The following is a 6,871-nucleotide window of genomic DNA, read 5'->3' as shown; positions in this document are numbered from 1 at the left end:
ATGTTCATTGTTTGTTTGTTGTGGGGGGGGGGGGGGGGGGAGGCAGGCGTATTTTGTACATCTGTGTGTGCGTAAGAGGAAGAAAGAGAAAGAAAGCTCAGTCATGTTGTCTTAGGAATTCTTTGAGATTACAGCTGTAGACGTTCCTCCAGGTCACATCTCTTTACCTTACTTGGAGCCCAAGGGTGCTTGTACAAGTGACAAAATTGGCCTTTTCCACCACTTTAATGGTGTTGCTATTTACATGTTCGGCAGTGTATTCCACTTTAATTTTGTGATGATGTACATGTTTGGTGGCATATTTCACTTTAAATGACATTGTTACATAGCAAGGTAAAACCCATCTGAGGTATTTTAGTTTGCTACGTAACAAAGTGCAACAGTGCATGGGGTGCTGGAAGCCCAGATGTGCTCAGGGAAGCTCTGTCTTGGTGGGCTTCCAACGCCCTGTGCACCATCCCTGCTGCCTTCTCCTGCCGCCAGCACACCCAGCCGCCCTCCTGCTGCCTAACCACTCAGGGGGCAAGCCAGCTGATTTCTGGGTGGTCCCAGGCAGTGGGAAGGCGGTGGAGACAGTACATGGGGCGCTGGAGGCTACCTGCCTCTCTTGTGGCAGGAGAGACAAGCTGCCAGTGGGCTGAGCGGTCCCTGAGCTGCGGGGGACCCTGTTCCTTCCCTCTACGGTGGCAGTGACCCCCAGCAGCACCCGCCCACTAGCAACTGGCCCGGGCAGTCCTGGGGGGGCGCCGCCACCACAAAGCAAAGCACTGGGCCCCACGCAGCTCAGGGGCTGTGTGACCTGGTGGCAGCTCATGCAGGCAGGCTCGACTGAGAGGGGTGGGAAAAAAAAGTGGTGAGGAGCCTGATCTTTTTCTTTTCCTCTCTCGAAGTCTGAGCTGTGCAGGGCCCGGTGCTTCCCTCTGTGGTGGCAGTGCCCCCCGGGCAGCACCTGCTTGCTAGCAGCCCACCTGGGTGGTCCCAGGGGACACTGCAACTATGGAGGGAAGCACTGGGCCCTGCACAGGTCCCGAGGACTGCCTAGACTTCAGGAGGAAAAAAAAAATATCAGGCTCCTCGCAATTTTTTTTCCCCCCCTCAGTCAAGCCTGCCTGTATGAGCTGCCACCAGGTTGCACAGCCCCTGAGCTGCGTGGGGCCCAGTGCTTCCCTCCACGGTGGTAGCACCCCCTATGACCACCCAGGCCAGGTGCTAGCGGGCAAGTGCCACCTGGGGGGTGCCGCAGCCGTGGAGGGATAGACCAGGGTCTCCTGCACCTCAGGGACTGCTTGGCCCACTCGCAGCTCGCCCCTCCCCCCCGCTGCGGGAGAGGCTGGTAGGCTCTGGGGAAGGAGAAAAAAAAGGATCAGGCCCCTCACTGCTTTTTTTTTTTCTGGTGGAGCCTGGGCGGGGGGGAAGCAGGTGAGCTGGCAGGGGGGCATGATGCACTGTGATGCCACATGACATTACAGAAGTCCCTAAATTGAAACAATGTTTTTTAAATGACACAATTAAAAACACACCAATTTAAAACCCACTGTTTCAGTTTTGGGACAATTAAACTCCCATCGCATGTACAAATACCCCAAGACAATACTAGATCACTGCTGCTGTTCCAGCCAATTCCATATGGCTTTCAATCCCCACTCCTTTTACTATGGGGGCTGCAAGTTCTTCTCTTGAAAAGATGATTCCCAGGGTTTCTAGACCCTTCAGCACTGAGCAATGGCTTCTGGGCACCTTTCACTTGGCTCAGCCTCAGTCCTTTCCCTCGATCCTCTAAGCAATCCCTTCTCCCTCAGTTTACACACCTGCCCACTTGCAGGCTACGAGTGACCAGTGCCGTAGCAGCGAAGTTTGGCGCCTGGGGCAAAGCCTGCAGCAGCAGCCCACCCATTGACCTGCACACAGATCTGGGGGACACACGCTCCCTCCGTCCCCCCATGCTTGCCTAGGAGTGCACGCAGCAGTGGGAGCCGCCCTCCCCCCATCCCCGCACCCCCTCAAACGAGCCGCTCACAGCTCCATCTCGCGCCTCACCCCAGGTGGGCAGTGCCTGTTGGTGCCCCTTCACTTTGGCACCCAGGGAGGTTGCCCTACTCGCCCCTCCCCTTGCTACAGCACTGAGTGACTACCCCAAAAGTATCTAAAGTAAGAACTAGCAATCATGATATATACTTCACATATGAAATACCCTCCCCAGGCAGGCCTGTCATCCATTCCCGTGTCAGTGAGCACAGTAAAAGTAGGCAGCTGGATCATTATATTGTTGGATTAGCTAATAAACAGGGATCTGGCTAAAACAGAGAGAGATCTCCCATTTTTTAGAAAAGCAAAGAAACATGCTGGTTGTGTGAGTATGTGAAGTTGTTTCTCTAGCATTTTCTGGGTTTTTAGCGCTTATGGACATGAGCTCCCAGTGCAAAAGGCTTAATGCAGTCTGGGTGAATCAACACGGAAGAACTGAGTAGCATCAGGGAAGCAATATCACCTCTATATCTGGCATTAGTGAGACCAATACTAGAATACCAAATATCAGTCTGGTGTTTGCTTTTTAAAGAGGGTATTGAAAAACTGGAGAGGGTTCAGAAGAGAGCCAGAAAATATTTCAAGGACTGGAGAAAATGATTAACAGTGAAAGAGTTCTGACATTCAGCCTGCTTAGCTTAACAAAGGAAAAGAAAGAAACTCAACTCTGGTTCAGTGCCTGTCTACTGGAGTGATCTTTGAAATAGCTGACATGAGTTGAACAAGACCTAATAGCTGAAAGTTCAAGTCAGAACATTTCAAACCGGAAATAAAATGCAGATTTTTAACAGTAAACAACTTGTCAAACAACGCAGAAAATTCCCCGTCACCTGGAATCCACAGGCCAAGACTAGAGGTCTTTCTGAAAGACCCGATCTAGTGTACTCTTAAGTTAATGGGTCTGGTACAGAACCACAGAATGAGGTCCCCCAAGCCTGTTCTATAGCAGGGCAGAGGAGTGGATGATAACATTGGTCTTTGGTCTTAAAACCCTTTGGTCTTAAAATTTATGAATGAAATGGGCAGATGTTGTAACTCAGGGGCTGACATTTTATTATTCTGCTGTTCTTTCTTTAGATAGCCCCACTCCTGGAGGGTGTCTGGAGAGGAAAGCAACAGGTGGCTTTTAGTAGGGTAAAATAGTGTCAGTGCCCTCCCAGCCCCCACCTAACAGATGGAACCAAATTCAGGTGTGTTATGACAGATGAAAGATAAAACAAAGTCACAGTTCTCCTGGAGGGCTTATTTTTAAATTTCTAAGTATATTGGAGTTTTAGTGGAAATCATGATCAATACAGGTTGGGCATTTCATCTCCTTTCTATGCTTTCCCTTTCTTTATCCATTTCTCTCTTTCTTTCCCTGAACGTATTTTGCAACTAACCTTCTATTTTGACTTCAGCAAAACCAAAACTACAAAATCTTTCAGTACATCTTCAAGGGTGTTAGGGACCTGCATATTCAGAGCCATTGCGCGTCAAAAGTTAGACCCAAATATTCTTGTGGACACATGAAGAGATGAAAAAGGAAGAGAAAAATAAGGGAAAAAATATACAGGGAAGATGGAAGTAGAAGGAGTGAGAGGTATCATTCTACTGAGATAGTTTAGAAAAAACAGAAAGAGTTAGATAGATTCATGAAGAGAAATTATAGAAAATTAGGGTTAGAAGGGACTTCAGGAGGTCATCTAGTCCAACCCCTTGTTCAAACAGGACCATCCCCAACTATCTCAACCCAGGCAAGGCTTTGTCTAGCCAGGTCTTAAAAACCTCCAAGCATGGAGATTCCACCACCTCTCTGGGTAACCTGTTCCAGTGTTTTACTACCCTTCTAGTGAGAAAGTTTTTCCTAACATCTAACCTAAACTTCTCTTGCTGCAACTTGAAACTGTTGCTCCTTTTTCTGTCATCTGTCACCACTGAGAACAGTCTAGCTCCATCCCCTTTGGAACCCCCTTCAGGTAGTTAAAGGCTGCTATTAAATCCCCTCTCAGTCTTCGCTTCTCTAGACTAAATACGCCCAGTTCCCTCAGCCTTTTCTCAGCAGTCATGACCCTCAGTCCCTTAACCATTTTTGTTGCCTTCCACTGGACTCTTTCCAATTTGTCCACATCCTTTCTGTAGTGGTGGGTGCCCCAAAACTTGGCACAGTACTCCAGATATGGCTTCATCAGTGCCACATACGGCAGGAGAATCACTTCCCTCGATCTGCTGGCAACACTCCTACTAATGCAGTTCTAGAAACATGAAAATACCAAGTTCTAGAAACATAAACTGGGGAACAGAGAGAAAGCATTGGGGGAAATCTAGTCGGGGAAAAGGTGAAAAACAAACAAGAAAGATACATAAATTCAGTGATAAAGAAGAAAGCCAGAATGTGTGTAGTAAAAAAATGAATCCTTTGTAGGTTATCATCAGTAGTAATCTGCTTTGTGCATGATGAGCTGTGCATGCTCCTCTGCTAACAGAGAATATGGACAACTTTGGAGGGGAAAAAATATTTCTTATCTAAAAATAAGAGTTTCATCTTGGGATAGGTGGAGCAATGTGGGCACTAATAATAATTCAAAGGCTCAAAGTGTATTTGCCAGCCCAGAACATAGCGTGCAAGTGGGGCGAGAGCAACATTTCTCCTTGGACAACACTGCAAGCTTCTTGGAATAGCATAATATTGAAAAAATGAGCCAAAACATAAGAAAAGAAAGATAGGTACTGTTATTATCAAATTGAAAGAAAGAAAGAAAGAAAGAAAGAAAGAAAGAAAGATCCATCAGTAATTAGGAAACTGTATAAAATTATAAATATTTAGTAAATTACTTTTCTTACCTACTTTTTGCTTTTTTTCTTCTGCCCGCCTATGTCTGTCTGTCTGTCTCTCTCTCCTTGTGCTGGCTACCAGGTGTAAATGATCTGAAAACAACTGAAACAACTGAGGAACACAATGGCAATTTTCAGAAAGCTGCTCAACTGGCGTTGGTTCGTCTCTCCCCTCCTCTCATAGGACAGTCCCAATAAGGTTTCAATAGCAGTTGAGGTCTGCTCAGGTCCCTGCACCGCCTTCTTGTTTGCATGTGAATTTCCCATAAACATTTGAGTGCAGTTCTTGGGGTAAGAACTAGTGACTACAGGACCTGAGAAAAAATAATATGCAAAGCAGAGAGAGCCTGGTAGCCATACATGCCCTTGTGAAAGGCCAGGATTGGGCCAGGGCTTTGGAAGGTAAATGATTAGAGACCTGCACTGTTTTACTGAGCCATGATTTGGGACCTTACCACTGTCGATGAGGGTGCTGGGTAAGCAGACCCAGGAGCCTTCTGTGCCTAACCCAGCTTCAGGACAAACCCCAGGGCAGAGAGACAGTTCATCCTTTATGTCCCACGCAGCACATGGCTACCAGAGGAGGCCACATATTGCTCATTCCATGTGTCGTGCTAGGAAATGGGCTGTAAAACCACAACACCCACTAGCCAGGAATGAATCGGGTCCTTTCAGAAAAGAGATATATAGCTGGGAGAAGACCCTGAGTGTGAGGGGAAGGGGGATCTCCAGGGGAATATGGCAAGGCCTGGGTTGAGCAATGAGATGGGAGGCAGTGCCTTTATCAAGCCCCTCAGGATGTTAACGTAGTCTCTCCTGCTGCTGAATCTCAGCAATTTCCCCTCTTTGTGGGGTGGGGGAGGGGTCTTTTGTGGTTTCCCACCCACACCATGCTGGTCTCTTTCTCTGAATTCCAGCCTCAGCCAACAGAGCGGAAACCCACTGAGCCCCAGACATCACTGAGATTTCATCTCTGCCACCCACTCCCTCTGCTCCACACAAGCATGCATGTCCCTGTCTCGGGGGTGACAGAGCCACATTTTGGGTGCTTCTATAGAGCGGGCCCAGGAAAGCACAGTGGTAGTGCACATTATGTGACCTGCAGCGCTTACACAGCATGTCTGGCATTTGCCATAATGAGGCCCTGGGGACAGTACTGACCAAAGGGGAAGAATGCAACAGCTCCCCTGTTGTCTTTATTTGTGAAAACATCAATTGTCCACAAACTGGGACCCCCCCGTCCCTCCAAACCTTTCCTGCTCTGACTTCAGCAGCTGGAGGTTCACTGCTGCTAGGAGAAGATGTCACTACCATGTATGTTAAGTGGCCAAAAAATGACTGGTTTTCAGTAGAAAAAAGAGAGGGCAACATCTCCCCAAGCAACAGCAAGCCACTGGTCACTGCCCCTACACCATGCACTGCTGCCACAACTCTGCTGGAACCAGAGCGGGAGCCACTGCAGGGAAAGTGCCAGGTGTGGGGAGGTGGAGGCAACAAGGGAGGGTCAGGTGCCCCCCCAGCTCCCTTTGGCACCCAGGTCTTGTGCCCTGCTTGCCTACCCATCATTATGTTACTGGAGACACAACCTTCACAACATCCAGATGAAAGCAATGTTTTTTTACATGCCGTTAAATAAAATGGACTTCCAGACAGTCCACAGGTAGACCTAAAAACAAAACCCACCTCTGAAACTGTTTCTCTACCAACGTTCTTTCTGCCATGTCAGTGTCTTCAGGTGGCACTCAGTGATGGGTGACTTTATAAAAACTTAGTCAGAAATGGAAGAGGCCCCAGCTTGGTTACCTATACCAGAGATAAGGGACCCAATGTGGGCCCAGTGTGGGCCCAGAGATAAGGGACCCAATGTGTAGCATGGGTCTAGCATGAGAACTATGAAGATCTGCTCTCCTTGTCCACAGAGTGCCCTGGAGAGAAAATGGAAGAGTAAGATCTGAACACTAACTTTTAACCACTGACTGCCACTAACTTTTAACCACTGATTACCAAATCGGGCAGAATTTGTGAACCACGG

At 48.1% G+C, this 6,871-nt stretch overlaps 1 protein-coding gene across 1 annotated transcript in view; it reads right to left on the bottom strand.

Moving 5' to 3' along the window:
• The window catches only part of CD4 (CD4 molecule), a 72,224-nt gene extending 67,296 nt beyond the window's left edge, over nt 1-4,928 (bottom strand). The window contains exon 1 of the mRNA XM_014527149.2: nt 4,853-4,928. The gene's annotated coding sequence lies outside the window, so the exon portion shown is untranslated. The remainder of the gene's footprint in view (nt 1-4,852) is intronic.
• Between the last annotated feature and the right edge of the window lie 1,943 nt (nt 4,929-6,871).

The sequence above is a fragment of the Alligator sinensis genome, unplaced genomic scaffold, assembly GCF_000455745.1.
Source record: "Alligator sinensis unplaced genomic scaffold, ASM45574v1 scaffold2081_1, whole genome shotgun sequence".
Lineage (NCBI taxonomy): Eukaryota > Metazoa > Chordata > Crocodylia > Alligatoridae > Alligator > Alligator sinensis.
Note: the sequence above shows the minus strand (reverse complement) of the source record. Positions and strands in the feature narration are given on the sequence as shown.